Genomic DNA, 14,301 nt, shown 5'->3' with positions numbered 1-14,301 from the left:
GGGAGTGGCCAGGAGGTGGGTGGGCAACCTCAGGGCATTTACCAGAGGATGGAAGAGTGTGGTTCAGGAGAGGCATGGGGATATGATCATGAAATGTGTGGATTGAGCCTCACATCCCAGGAGACCTGGGAGAGGTAGGGGAGGGGTGCAGGATGGAGGACAGCCAAGAAGTGCAGGGTATTATGGGAGATGCCAGTGAGGTAGAGAAAAAACTCAGTGAGGTAAAGGTTTTAAGAATATGGCAGTTGTTCTCAAAGTTTGCTTTCTCCACCTGCAACAGTGGCATCATCTCATCACTTGGGAACTTATTAGATATGTAAATTTTGGGGTCCCACCTGAATCAGCTGGGTGGGGCCCAGAAATCTGTGCTTTAAAAAAAAAATTTATCGAAGTATAGTTGATCTACAATGTTGTGTTAATTTCTTCTGTACAGCAAACTGACTCAGTTATACACATATATACATTCTTTTTTTATATTCTTTTCCATTATGGTTTATCATAGGATACTGAATATAGTTCCCTGTGCTGTACAGTAGGACCTTGTTGTTTATCCATCATATATATAATAGTTTGCATCTGCTAATCCCAAACTCCCAATCCTTCCCTCCCCCACCCCCCTTCCCCCTTAGCAACCACAAGTCTGTTCTCTATGTCTGTGAGTCTGCTTCTGTTTCATAGATATGTTCATTTGTGTCGTATTTTAGATTCCATATATAAGTGACATCATATGGTATTTGTCTTTCTCTTTCTGACTTACTTCACTTAGTATGATAATCTCTAGGTCCATCCATGTTGCTTCAAATTGCATTATTTCATTCTTTTTTATGGCTGAGTAATATTCATATATATATATATAATATATATATCTCCACATCTTTTTTATCCATCCGTCAATGGACATTTAGGTTATTTCCATGTCTTGACTCTTGTAAATAGTGCTGCTGTGAACATAAGGGTGCATGTGTCTCTTCAAATTATAGCTTTGTCTGAGTATATGCCCAGGAGTGGGAAGCAATCTGTGCTTTTAACAAGCTTTTTGGTGATTTTTATACATGTTCAAGTTTGAGACCCACAGGAATATGGTATTGGGAAAAGTGATTCACTTTATGGAAAAAAAAAGAACTGAATCTCATGAAATCTAACATCACATGAAAAAGTGGACTCCATATGGATTAAAGACCTAAATGTGTCCAGAAAACTATGAAGTTAATAATGTAGGGCTTCCCTGGTGGTGCAGTGGATAAGAATCTGCCTGCCAATGCAGGGGACATAGGTTCCATCCCTGGTCCGGGAGGATCCCACGTGCCGCGGAGGAACTAAGTCCATGCAGCACAACTACTGAGCCTGTGCTCTAGAGCCTGCAAGCCACAACTACTGAGCCCACATGCCTAGAGCCTCTGCTCTGCAACAAGAGAAGCCACCGCAAGAAGCCCACGAACTGAAATGAAGAGTAGCCCCCGCGCACTGCAACTAGAGAAAGCCCGCGTGCAGCAACGAATACCCAACGCAGCCAAAATTAATAAATTTTTAAAAATCTTTTTAAAATTAAAAAAAAAAAGTAAAATGTTAAAGATGTTAAAGAATATCTTTGTGACCTTGGGGCAGGAATTAACTTTTTTTTTATATATATAAATTTATTTATTTATTTTTGGCTGTGTTGGGTCTTTGTTGCTGCTTGCGGGCTTTCTCTAGTTGCGGTGAGCGGGGGCTACTCTTGGTTGTGGTGTGCGGGCTTCTCATTGCGGTGGCTTCTCTTGCTGCAGAGCATGAGCTCTAGGCATGCGGGCTTCAGTAGTTGTGGCACACAGGCTCAGTAGTTGTGACTCACAAGCTCTAGAGTGCAGGCTCAGTAGTTGTGGCGCACAGGCTTAGTTGCTCAGTGGCATGTGGGATCTTCCCGGACCAGGGCTCGAACCTGTGTCCCCTGCATTGGCAGGCGGATTCTTAACCACTGCGCCACCAGGGAAGCCCTACAATACATCTTGCAAGAAGGCATATGAACAAAAGCATAAATTAAACACCTTAAAATGGTAGCCTGTGGGGGGAGGGGTGGAAGGAAGTGGAAAGATAAAAGGAAATGAACAGCCACATTAATCAGGGACCCTGTGCAGACCATGGTGATAACATGCTGTGAACTGAGAAGGTGATTAACTCAAGCCTCTCTGCACCTGAGGTCCCACAGCCAGGAAAGGGGGTGGGTGGAGGGGGATCAATAACGTTAAAGATAAGGCCTTTTTTCAGTACATTAAAGATGTTTCTCTTTTTTTCAATAAAAGGCTGGAAGAAGGTTGGAGGAGGAGGACAGGCAGGAAAAGGAGGTGGGCAGAAAGGGCAGAAAAAAAGGAGGGAGAAGAAAGAAAAGATGGAGAGAGAGAAGGGGGGGCGGGTCATGGACGTGGACGGCATTCTTTCCTGGGGGCTCTGGGCTGGAGCTCTGAGGCCCCACGGGGCAGGCCTATATTTCAGAAGCTCCTCTGAACAACCCGGGCTCAGCAGGACACGATGTGCTCCGTGTGCAGGAAACTCAGCAGTGCTGATTTTTGCATATCTTCCTGTCCCCCCCACCAATCCAGTAGTGTGTGGAAGGCAGAGTTAATGAAGTGATTGGACTATTTTTAAAGCCATTTGCACAAATAAAGTGCACCACCTTAGCTGTAAGCACAGCGACCACCAATTGGAGACTGTGAATAGGAAGGAAGAATACAAAGAACAAAAGGTAATGAAGTATGTAAAGCCTTATTGATAAGGATGCTCATCTGGACATTATTTATGATAATGAAAAATTAGTAAAATAAGTTAAATGTCCAATAGTAGAGACTTGGTTAAAAATGTATGCCACATTCATACAACAGAATACACTAAAAATGAAGGTATGAGAGAATTTTTGATGTTACGGAAAAATGTCTGTGATATATTGCTGTCCTAGGGAAAAGTCACAAAGAGTATGCACTGAATAATCTTTTTTTCCAAAAAATGTAAATGTATAACTGCATAGAAAAGAGACAGGAGTATCTTCACCAAAATATTAACAGCAGTAGACTTAAGATCCGTGCACTTTACAGCATGTAAATTGTATCTCAAAAAAAAGTTTTAGAAAATATCAACACTAGTGGTCTCTGGGTAGGGTGATATTTTTCATTGTGTTTATGAAAAAACTTTATGGTAGTAAATATGTGGTCACTTTTGTAGACAGACAACAGAATAACCACTTCTTTCTATGTGTGGGAGAGCATTCTGTGGGGAGTCTGGCAGTCCCTTACCCTACTCTGTCTAGAGGAGAGGCAGCAGAGAAATGGCGGGCACTTAAGCCTAGCCTGGCCTGGGAAGAGGCTGGCACTTGGCCTCTGTTTTCACCAGCCCGTTGACCAGCCAGCTCTGGCCAGCTCAGCCACTGACACGCCCAGAACTAGTTGTTTCAGGAACTGCCCTGAGAGCTGCTGTTGCTTTCCTGGAAGATAGGAGAGCCAGGAGGCAAGGGCTGGAGAGGGACGAGCCAAGGTCACTTGATAAACGCTAGACACTATTTACAACCATATCTCTCACCCCTCCCGCACATCTCCTCGTCTCATTTCACTCCCACAGCGCGGCCCAGGGCAGGTTAAGGGATGCAGTGAGCAGCATTTCCCGCGGGCGGAGACGTGGGTGGTTTCGTGGCGGGTGGCTCTGCGGCTCGGCTCTCCCTTGCCTCTTACTGTAAACAATGCTACCATTATTGAGAGCTGACCATGGGCCAGGTGTGTGCCTACATAATTGCAATTTCTCACAACCCTGTGAGGTCCCTACTGTTCTGAGGCCTACTTTCCAGATGAAGAACTCGAGGCTCAGAGAGGTTAAGAAACTGGCCCTAGGTAACACAGCCAGGTGGGTGGTAATAGATCGGTGTCAGTAAATTGGCTTTACTATGCATGCGCAGGTAAGGGGAACCAAGTTTGGTTCAGCAACAGATCTAGGGTAACAACCCGGCCCTCCGGATTCCAGCTAGCGAGATTGCCCCCTGCAGAGTCAGGCCAGGCAGAGGCTCCCAAGGTCAGGGAGGGGGCGGCCCCATAGGCCCTACGGCCTAAGGGAGCCGCCGAGCCGTCGCGAGGACAAGTCCCGACTAGGACTAGTAGCGAGCCTAGTGTCGCCATCAACGCCCGGGGGCAGAGGCGGGGGACTGCTGGACAGCGGGCGAGCCCCGGAGGGCGCCTCTGGACAATTCCATCAACACAGGCGGGGCGGGGCTTGGCGGCAGCCCTGCATTTCCGGGGACGCAGCGCCGGATCGAGGGTATTCGCGGGGACATCCCGGATCCCCAGGGAGTCGGGCCGGCCTGGAAGCAGGGACGACTCTGGGGACACTCTGAGAAGAAGGGCTGCGCCGCCGCGCAGAGGTGACCCTGTTGTGGGCGGTGGTTGCGCGCGGGCCGTGAAACTCAGGTAGGCGCAGAGCACAGCACGGTCGGGAGCCGCGGCCCCTGGAGGAGGCGGAGGGAGCGGAGGCCACCCCGAGGCAGCTGCCGCCCCTGCCCCCCACCTCCCGCCGGGCCCCTCTCCCAAGAGGGCGCCACCTGCACGCTCTGATGGGCACCGGCGCCCGCCACTGAGGGAGCCTGTTGTCATGGCAGCGCAGGAGGCTGGGCCCACGTTCCCATGGCCACCCGGGGCCTCTGAGCCAAACCTGCAGCTGAGAGGCAGTAAATCCTGGCCCTGGAGGGAGATCATTTGGAATTTGGGAAAGGCCTGGGTCCCTCCTCAGAATGGTCTGGGTACGACCTTTGAGTTAGGCTCTTTGTCATAGCTTCTACTCTCTGAGCGACAAAGTGGACCTAGGGGTTAGGAGGGAAAGGAAATTGGGGTCCTGGAAATGAGGCTGCTCTAGTGGCCTCCCTGGAGCCATTCTGGTCTGTCAAAAAGACTCAGGGGCCCTGGGTCACCTGGGTAAGGTCGTCAACCTCTGCTCACATTTCCTGACCTGTAATGTGAGTATGTCATTTGGTTTATGAATCACAGGTTTCTTGTAAGGGTCGAATGCCATAAGGACAGGGAAGCACACAATCCAAAAAAAAATTTTTTTCTCTGTAGATGGTTTAGCACTGGAAGAGATTTAGAAATCCAGCCGGTCCCACCCCCTTATTACCACAGGAGAAAATGGATCCAGAGAAGTTAAATTACTTCCCAAGATGACAGTGAGTTGGGAAGGTCAGGATTTGAACCCAGTCTCCTGACTTCCAGGCTGTGACTGTTTCCTCTGGTGGTTATTATTACTGAAGCTCAGGGAAATCTGCGGTATGTCTCCTTGCAACCCGGGGCTCAAACTTTTGGCGACAGGTGATCTAAAGATATGGACATTGGCAGCAGGTGAACCAAAGATGGGAAATGGAGGCTGGCACCTTGAGGAGAGCTGAAAGAGCCTCTCTCTCTGGTGCATAGGTCCTATGCCTTGGGGCTCTTGCTTTAATGTCGTATCTGACAGGATTGCCCTAAATTAATCCCCAGGAGCCAAGCATTCAACAGCTTTCCCAAATGCCATCTCTTCTGAAGCCAACAAATCTGTTGAGACTGTGTGAGCAGGAAATCCTTTGGCTGCCCTAAAGCAGGGAAGTGGGACTTCCCACATCAGTGAGGTGCCTTTCCTTTGAACAGGTTAAGAGGAAGGTGGACAAAGAGATCCAGGGAGGAACACTTGAATGAATCATTTGGAAATGATTTGAGACAGTCAACTAGAACAGAAAACTCATTTATTCATTTAGTAAACATTTACTGGGTGCCTGCTATTTCCAAACATTTACTGGGGCTGGAGATTAAAAACCTGAGTTAGGCAGGTCTGGTCCCTGCACTCAAGGAGCTTTTGGAAGAGATGGGAAGAGAGGGATGTGATGTGTAAATGAGTATTTCACTATAGCATCATGAGTGACTTGATGGAAATCTGAGCAGAGTACCGAGGGAGCTCAGAGGAGCAACTCTGGAAATCAGTTGAAAACAGCACGATTCTAGCCTGTGAAGCCTGGGAGCACTTCTGGTGCTCTGCCAGGTTGGCCTTTTGTTGGAGACAAAGAAATAAGTGAGTGAAAGTGTCTACAGAAATGTGGACAAGGGTGGGTATTCTCTGGAAAGAAGAGTTTAAGGAATCTTGATGAACTGGAAGCTCTGTGAAGGCAGGACCATGTCAGTTTTCTTCAGCTTCAGTGACGCTTAGAAGGCAGCAAGTGCACAAGAACTATTTGTTGAGTGAGTGAAAGAAGGAAGGGAAGAAGCGGAGAGGGAGAGAGGGAGGAAAGAACAGCAGCTTACATTATCAAGAGGAGGATGGCTATAACTTGAGACAAAACCCTGGTTGAAATTCTAACTATATGTAAAACATCTACATGGGGTTCTGGATTCAGATCCAGTTTCTGGTCCTAGTCCGAACTTACCACTTATGTGACCTTAGCAAGTCCCTGAACCTCTCTATGCCCCATTTCTCATCTGTAAAGTGGTAGTATCATAATTCCTGTTTCATCCTGTTGTGAGAAATAAATGACTGGTTGTAAAAAAACTCAGCACAGTGGCTTGCTTATATATAGTAAGTGCGCAATAAATGTTAGCCTTATAAATGTCAACTTTGCTTTAGGTGGAATAGTTTGCCAAATAATTCATGTCAAGGTTATATAACTACTCCTAAATGAGGTATAATTTCTTTTTACCTGATAAAGGCTAATTCTGAAAGTTCCCTTTGTCTTCAGACTAACACACCTCAAAGAAATTATTCTTTGCTTTTTTTTTTTTTCGCGGGGAGGAGGGCAACAATCTTTTTGAAATCAGTTGAAAGCTCAGATCCCTCTCATCAGAAGTGGCATATCATTCTTGGGGTTCACAGCTCACTGAAGCTGACCCTGGTGGTTAAGGGGCTCCCTGCTCTGTTCCACTGCTCACAGGCTGTAAGGAAAGAGCTAAGGCTCTTAGATAAAGAGTTTGAGAGGAGCAAGGCGGGTCTGCTCCCTTTCAGGGGGCTTGTGGGGTCCCTGTGGACTGGGTGGGTCTGGCCCCAGGTCCAGGCCCCTTAGAGCCCCCTCCTTGGCTAGAGCCAAGCTGGGCCCACTCAGAGCCTCGGGCATCCTCCAGCCTGACACTCAGCACATAAATGGTGCTGTCAGGCGTCCCAGGAATCTCAGGCCTAGGTAGCTGGTATGTAAGATCCCTGTCCAAGCATGGATCTTTGGTGCCTCCCTCACATTGGCTTTCTGCGAGCGTTGTCTCCTGGTGCCATTGCTTTAGGGTGGCAAGTGGGCACACCACCAGGGTAATGCATTCCTCCCTCCATCCTATCAAAGCAGTCTTTGGAGCCACAGGAAATCAATGGAACCCACCTGTTCAATCCCCCACCTGATGGGCTCACCTGTCTAGGCCCACTCTCCGCAGGCAGTGCTGGAACCAAGAGCAAGGCTCTCTGGGAGAAAGAGTCGTAGCCAGCAGGTAACCTAAGGTGACTGGGAAACTGCAGAAGTCAGAGAGCCCCTCTTCCTTGGGAGGGGAGAGGCTTGGTCCTCTGGAAAGGAAGCTTAGTTCCCTGGGGTGGAGGAAGGGCCTTGGCTGGGTCTTCTTTCCCTTCATGTAGCAATGGCCAGGGGTCTAGGGCTCAGAGTAGGATTTAAGGAAGAAGAACTTGGGGGCAAATGGAGAGGTAGATTCCTGGTTTCTTGAGATCTTGGGAATGGAGGGGCCTCAGGTCTGATAAGCCAAACTGGAAACCAGACTGTGTCCTAGACCCTTATGCTTCTCGCTCCCCATCCTTACCTGGCCTAGAACATCTACCTCCCACCTGTGAGTGGCTGCAGTGGTTTCAGGGGAAAGAGAGTCTCTGAGCAGTAATTGTGCCCCTGCGGGATGACAGTTGCCAAGCATCTGCGAGGCCAGTTACCCAGGGTCTCCAGGCCCCTTTGTGGAGCAGGCCTGTGGGCACAGGCAGACAGGCCCTCCTGAACTTGTCTTGGGGGCAGGGACATGACGGTGGCAACTTTGTGTTCTACCGTGTCGAGGCAGGGACAGGCTGAACCCTGCTGGTTGCACCACAGCCCTGTGGGGTAGGGGGATCCCCTCCCAGGGAGTGGCCAGCTCAGGCCCCGACAGGCCCCAGCAGGGGTGGCGCTGGGGAGGGCGGCAGGCTCTTCACCACAGCGGGCACACCTGGGGCCTGGGCTGGGCGGGCCGGTTCCTTCTCCCTGTAAGAGTTGCAGCCTCAGCACTAGGTTTGTAGGAGGCGGCTGAACCTGAGCGGAGAGCCCAGAAGGGGGTCCTCTGGGTTGGGCATCTAGGATGGTCATGGCCACTTTTAGGTAATGAGGTGAACCGATAATATAATGTGCGTTCACCACAGGCCAGTGCTGCCAGTCACCTTATGTGCACTGTCTCATCAGCTCTCCTAAGAGCCCAGGCAGTACTGTTAGCGTTCCCATCTCACAGATGAGGAAGCTGAGGCTTGGAGAGATCGTATGGCTTGCTCACAGTCCCCAGAATAATGGATGGTGCTGAGATTCTCCTTATGGAAGAACTGGTGTGTTCTTCCCCTGGATTTTTTTTTATTTTTTAGTTTTTGGCCACACCCCATGGCATGTGGGATCTTATTTTCCCCCGACCAGGGATCGAACCCGCACCTCCTGCATTGGAAGGCAGAGTCTTAAACCATTGGACTGCCGGAGAGCTCCCCACCCCTGGATTCTAATCAATTGGCAGAGCAAGCAACATAAGCGACCAGTGGAGGGGCGTGCGGTTTGGGAAACAGAGATGAGGCCATTTACATTTATTGACAGACCCTGGTTAAAAGCCACCTGTGAGATTTGAAGGCAGTGTTCGTGCTGGCCCTGTGAATGCCCTCTCCTGCAGAGGGCACTGCCCCAGGGAAGCTCCTGGCCCCCCGGGATCTGGAACTCATTGGCTGACTTAAAAGCACACACAGGGTGGGCCAGCTGGTGTCACTTCCCCATCAAAATGTACTGATGCTGCAGCCAAGCCACTGCCAAGCCCTGGAGGAGGAGACAGCAGCAGCGTGCCCAGCCAGTGCAGGTGGGGAGCTGCAGCTGCAGGTTGGCATGAGAGGAGGGCTCAGGGCTACGAGGGGATGGTGGCAGGGGTCCAAGGCCCGGGGAGCTGGGCCATAGCCAGTGCGTGTCTTCTGGCGGCCTGCCAGCCAGAACCCGGGGATGGGAGGAGCTTGAGTGCTACTCCAGGAGGAGGCGGGTGGGACCTTGGGTTCAAGCTCCTCTGGGCTTGGCAGGAGGCCACTCCTCCACGGCCAGCAAACAAAGCAAAGCCGTGGCCTCCAGAGTAGAATTGTGGGGGCTGGAGAGCCAGGCTCTGCTGGGTGGGAATGAGAGCGGGCAGGCCCGGCTGGGGGGCAGCCTGGCAGGGGGCAGCCTGGCAGGAGCCATGAGTACCCAAGGACAGGGCTGGCCTGCACCTGGGCAGAGGCTGTACCTATAGATGATTAATGAATATTGATGGCTTGAGAGGCTGACTGTGGTCTGGACTGACCATTCCACTGCCAGCACTTGTCCTGAGCCTACACTGCGTGTTTCCTTTGTGCTGAGCAGTTTAGTGAGGCAGTGGACTCATGTGTTCATTTGCTTTATATTTTTAGCCATGCTTCCCTTTATTTTCTTTCTCTTGTAGCCTTTCATATTTCTCTTCACTTTCTCCCCCTTGTATAGCTAGTCTCATTTTCTTCTTTCACCTGATTCTACAGGTGAGGTGTTGTTTGTTTTTTTTTTACCTTTCAGTCTCTTTGTTCCCCCCCACCACTGGCATGATAACAGGTATAAGGTATATGTTTACATATAGGGAAATGGACAGATCTTAAGTGTACAGCTCGAGAAATTTTAATATTTGTATACACTTGGGAAACCAACATCCAGATCAAGATATGGAATATTCTTGTCATCCCTAAAGTTTCCTTGTCTGCCTATGAGGCACGTGGCCCTGTTTTGTTTGGCTTCTTTGCATGTACTCCTATGTGCGTTTTACCTCTCATTCTTGCGTTTTTATCCTTCTTATGTGTGTGTTTGTGTGTACAGGAGAGACAGAACCTCAGAGAGAGAGATAGAGAGAGAGAGAGAAGGAAGGAGGGTGAGGATGGATGGGCAAAGGCTGTGTAAGTGTAGACGGAGAAAGGGCCAGACTTGATGCCTGCATCTTACTGGCTGGGGGCACAGAGGAAGTGTTGCTTTACTCTTTGTCTCTTTTTTTTTTTTTTTTTGAATTTTACTTTATTTATTTTTTATACAGCAGGTTCTTATTAGTTATCTGTTTTATACATATTAGTGTATATATGTCAATCCCAATCTCCCAATTCATCCCACCACCACCACCCCCGCCACTTTCGCCCCTTGGTGTCCATACGTTTGTTCTCTACATCTTTGTCTCTATTTCTGCCCTGCAAACCGGTTCATCTGTACCATTTTTCTAGGTTCCATATATGTGCATTAATATATGGTATTTGTTTTTCTCTTTCTGACTTACTTCACTCTGTATAATAATATTCACTTCACTTCAGTCTCTAGATACATCCACGTCTCTACAAATGATCCAATTTCGTTCCTTTTTATGGCTGAGTAATATTCCATTGTATATATGTACCACTTCTTCTTTATCCATTCGTCTGTCGATGGGCATTTAGGTTGCTTCCATGACCTGGCTATTTTAAATAGTACTGCAATGAACATTGGGGTGCATGTGTCTTTCTGAATTATGGTTTTCTCTGGGTATATGCCCAGCAGTGGGATTGCTGGGTCATATGGTAATTCTATTTTTAGTTTTTTAAGGAACCTCCATACTGTTCTCCATAGTGGCTGCATCAATTTACATTCCCACCAACAGTGCAAGAGGCTTCCCTTTTCTCCACACCCTCTCCAGCATTTGTTGTTTGTAGATTTTCTGATGATGCCCATTCTAACTGGTGTGAGGTGATACCTCTTTGTGGTTTTGATTTGCATTTCTCTAATAATTAGCGACGTTGAGCAGCTTTTCATGTGCTTCTTGGCCATCTGTATGACTTCTTTGGAGAAATGTCTGTTTAGGTCTTCTGCTCATTTTTGGATTGGGTTGTTTGTTTTTTTTGATATTGAGCTGCATGAGCTGTTTATATATTTTGGAGATTAATCCTTTGTCCGTTGATTCATTTGCAAATATTTTCTCCCATTCTGAGGGTTGTCTTTTCATCTTATTTGTAGTTTCCTTTGCTTTGCAAAAGATTTTAAGTTTCATTAGGTCCCATTTGTTTATTTTTGTTTTTATTTCCATTACTCTAGGAGGTGAATCAAAAAAGATCTTGCTGTGATTTATGTCAAAGAGTGCTCTTCCTATGTTTTCCTCTAAGAGTTTTATAGTGTCTGGTCTTACATTTAGGTCTCTAATCCATTTTGAGTTTATTTTTGTGTATGGTGTTAGAGAGTGTTCTAATTTCGTTCTTTTACATGTAGCTGTCCAGTTTTCCCAGCACCACTTATTGAAGAGGCTGTCTTTTCTCCATTGTATATCTTTGCCTCCTTTGTCATAGATTAGTTGACCATAGGTGCGTGGGTTTATCTCTGGGCTTTCTATCTTGTTCCATTGATCTATATTTCTGTTTTTGTGCCAGTACCATATTGTCTTGATTACTGTAGCTTTCTGGTATAGTCTGAAGTCAGGGAGTCTGATTCCTCCAGCTCCGTTTTTTTCCCTCAAGACTGCTTTGGCTATTCGAGGTCTTTTGTGTCTCCATACAAATTTCAAGATTTTTTTGTTCTAGCTCCGTAAAAAATGCCACTGGTAACTTGATATGGATTGCATTGAATTTGTAGATTGCTTTGGGTAGTAGAGTCATTTTCACAATATTCATTCTTCCAATCCAGGAACATGGTGTATCTCTCCATCTGTTTGTGTCATCTTTGATTTCTTTCATCAGTGTCTTATAGTTTTCTGAGTACAGGTCTTTTACCTCCATAGGTAGGTTTATTTCTAGGTATTTTATTCTTTTTGTTGCAATGGTGAATGGGATTGTTTCCTTAATTTCTCGTTCTGATCTTTCATTGTTAGTGTATAGGAATCCAAGAGATGTCTGTGCATTAATTTTGTATCCTGCAACTTTACCAAATTCATTGATTAGGTCTAGTAGTTTTCTGGTGGCACCTTTAGGGTTCTCTATGTATAGTATCATGTCATCTGCAAACAGTGACAGTTTTACTTCTTCTTTTCCAATTTGTATTCCTTTTATTTCTTTTTCTTCTCTGATTGCCGTGGCTAGGACTTCCAAAACTAGGTTGAATAATAGTGGCAAGAGTGGACATCCTTGTCTCATTCCTGATCTTAGAGGAAATGCTTTCAGTTTTTCACCATTGAGAATGATGTTGGCTGTGGGTTTGTCATATATGGCCTTTATTATGTTGAGGTAGGTTCCCTCTATGCCTAATTTCTGGAGAGTTTTTATCATAAATGGGTGTTGAATTTTGTCAAAAGCTTTTTCTGCATCTTTTTATACTCTTTCCAATCACCCCCTGAGCTCTTTATAAACACCGGCATTCTTGCTGAGAAAGACTTGCCTACAACCCAGAGTGGCACAGGGGAGCAGGAGACACAGCGTTGGCTTGGGAACCACTCTTTAGCCCACGGGAAGTCAGCTCAAATGAGGTTTTTCTCTGTCAGTCATCCTCCTGTTTTTTCCGCTCTGGGGAGAACAAATTAGCACACTGACGGAAGACAGTGGAGCCCACAAGGCCTGAGGCCACCATGCTGGGGGCATGGGATAGAGGGCTCATCTCCAGGCCAACAGTTGGGTCCCTCATTTTGTCTGCCCTGTGGAGATCCTGCTTGAGTGCCATGCTAGGCAGTGGGGTTTCCAAAGACAAGACCCGTTACTGTCCTCAAGGGGCCTGCCACCGAGTTGGCATAAGACACACTTGAAGCATCTGAGCAGCTATGAGCAGGATATAATTAACCACCAAGCAAGTCTACATCAGCCCCTGCCTCATCTCATCGGAGAGGAGCATAGCAGTCAGACAACCCATGTGTTGCCAAGACACTAGGGCAAACCAGCCTTGCTGTGGCAAGGCTGAGAAGCTACCTGACATGGAAATTCAGGCACTCAACAAATTCTAATTGACCACATGCCGCTATCAGGCCCTGTTCTAGGTAAGAGCTGTAAGCAGAAGATAGAAGGAAATGCTATGGCTAGTACCTTGATTTCAATAAGATTTCTTGCAATTTTTTTCATATTATTGTTATTATTATTTTTTTGACCATGCTACGCAGCTTGTGGGATCTTAGTTCCCCGACCAGGGATTGAACCCGGGCCCTCAGCAGTGAGAGCATGGAGTCCTAACCACTGGACCACCAGGGAATTCCCTCATATTATTCTTATGGATAATATGAAGAAATGTGGGCTGAATGGTACAATAAGGAGGATACATAGCTAATTGTTCAACCTACAAAGGATATTGATCAGTTTCAGCCCGGATGGAGGTCTCCAGTGGGCTCTGTTTTTGGCCCTGTCTCACTCAGTTCCCCCCCCACCGCAAATTTACAAAACACTGATATAAAAACACCCATAACTTTCTATATTAACCAACTGTTAAAACTTTGCCACAGTAGCACTCACACTCTTTCTTTCTTGTTTTTTTTTGTTTACTTATTTATTTATTATTTTGGCTGTGTTGGGTCTTCGTTGCTGCGCGTGGGTTTTCTCTAGTTGCAGCAAGCGGGGGCTACTCTTCGTTGTGGTGCGCAGGCTTCTCATAGCAGTGGCTTCTCTTGTTGTGGAGCATGGGCTCTAGGCAGGCGGGCTTCAGTAGTTGCAGCACGCGGGCTCAGTAGTTGTGGCTCGCAAGCTCTACAGCACAGGCTCAGTAGTTGTGGCGAACGGGCTTAGTTGCTCCGCGGCATGTGGGATCTTCCTGGACCAGGGCTTAAACCCATGTCCCCTGCATTGGCAAGTGGATTCTTAACCACTGCACCACCAGGGAAGTCCCCACACTCTTTCTTTCTAATACATACACACAAAGAACATGCTTGTTTTGGCTGAATCATTTGAAAGTAACTTGTAGACATCATGATACTTCATGTCTACAAACCTCAGCAGGCATCTCCAAAGAACAATGACATTCTCCTAAGAACACAATACCATTATTATAACCTAAGAAAATGAACAATAATGCCATAATATCATCTAATACACAGTGCGTGTTAAAATTTTCCCAATTGCTCTATGGCTTTTTTTTTTTTCTTCAGGACTCAAACAAGGTTCACATATTGCATTTGATTATCATGTCTTTTTAGTTTCCTAACCTAAAACAGTTCCCCTGTCCTTTTTGTCTTT

The 14,301-nt window shown here is 47.1% G+C and overlaps 1 protein-coding gene across 3 annotated transcripts in view; it reads left to right on the top strand.

The window, feature by feature from the left end:
• SEMA4B (semaphorin 4B) overlaps positions 1 to 14,301 on the top strand; it is a 59,718-nt gene that overhangs the window by 16,654 nt on the left and 28,763 nt on the right. The window contains exon 1 of one of the 3 annotated variants that reach the window (XM_007194335.3): positions 4,267 to 4,418. The exons of 1 other annotated variant lie outside the window; for it this stretch is intronic. The gene's annotated coding sequence lies outside the window, so the exon portion shown is untranslated. Of the gene's footprint in view, positions 1 to 4,266; positions 4,419 to 14,301 lie in introns of those variants that run through there. One more of the 3 variants, XM_007194334.3, reaches the window with a different exon arrangement.

Source organism: Balaenoptera acutorostrata, chromosome 3 (genome assembly GCF_949987535.1).
Source record: "Balaenoptera acutorostrata chromosome 3, mBalAcu1.1, whole genome shotgun sequence".
Taxonomy (NCBI): domain Eukaryota; kingdom Metazoa; phylum Chordata; class Mammalia; order Artiodactyla; family Balaenopteridae; genus Balaenoptera; species Balaenoptera acutorostrata.
This window is presented reverse-complemented; position numbering and strand designations above follow the sequence as displayed.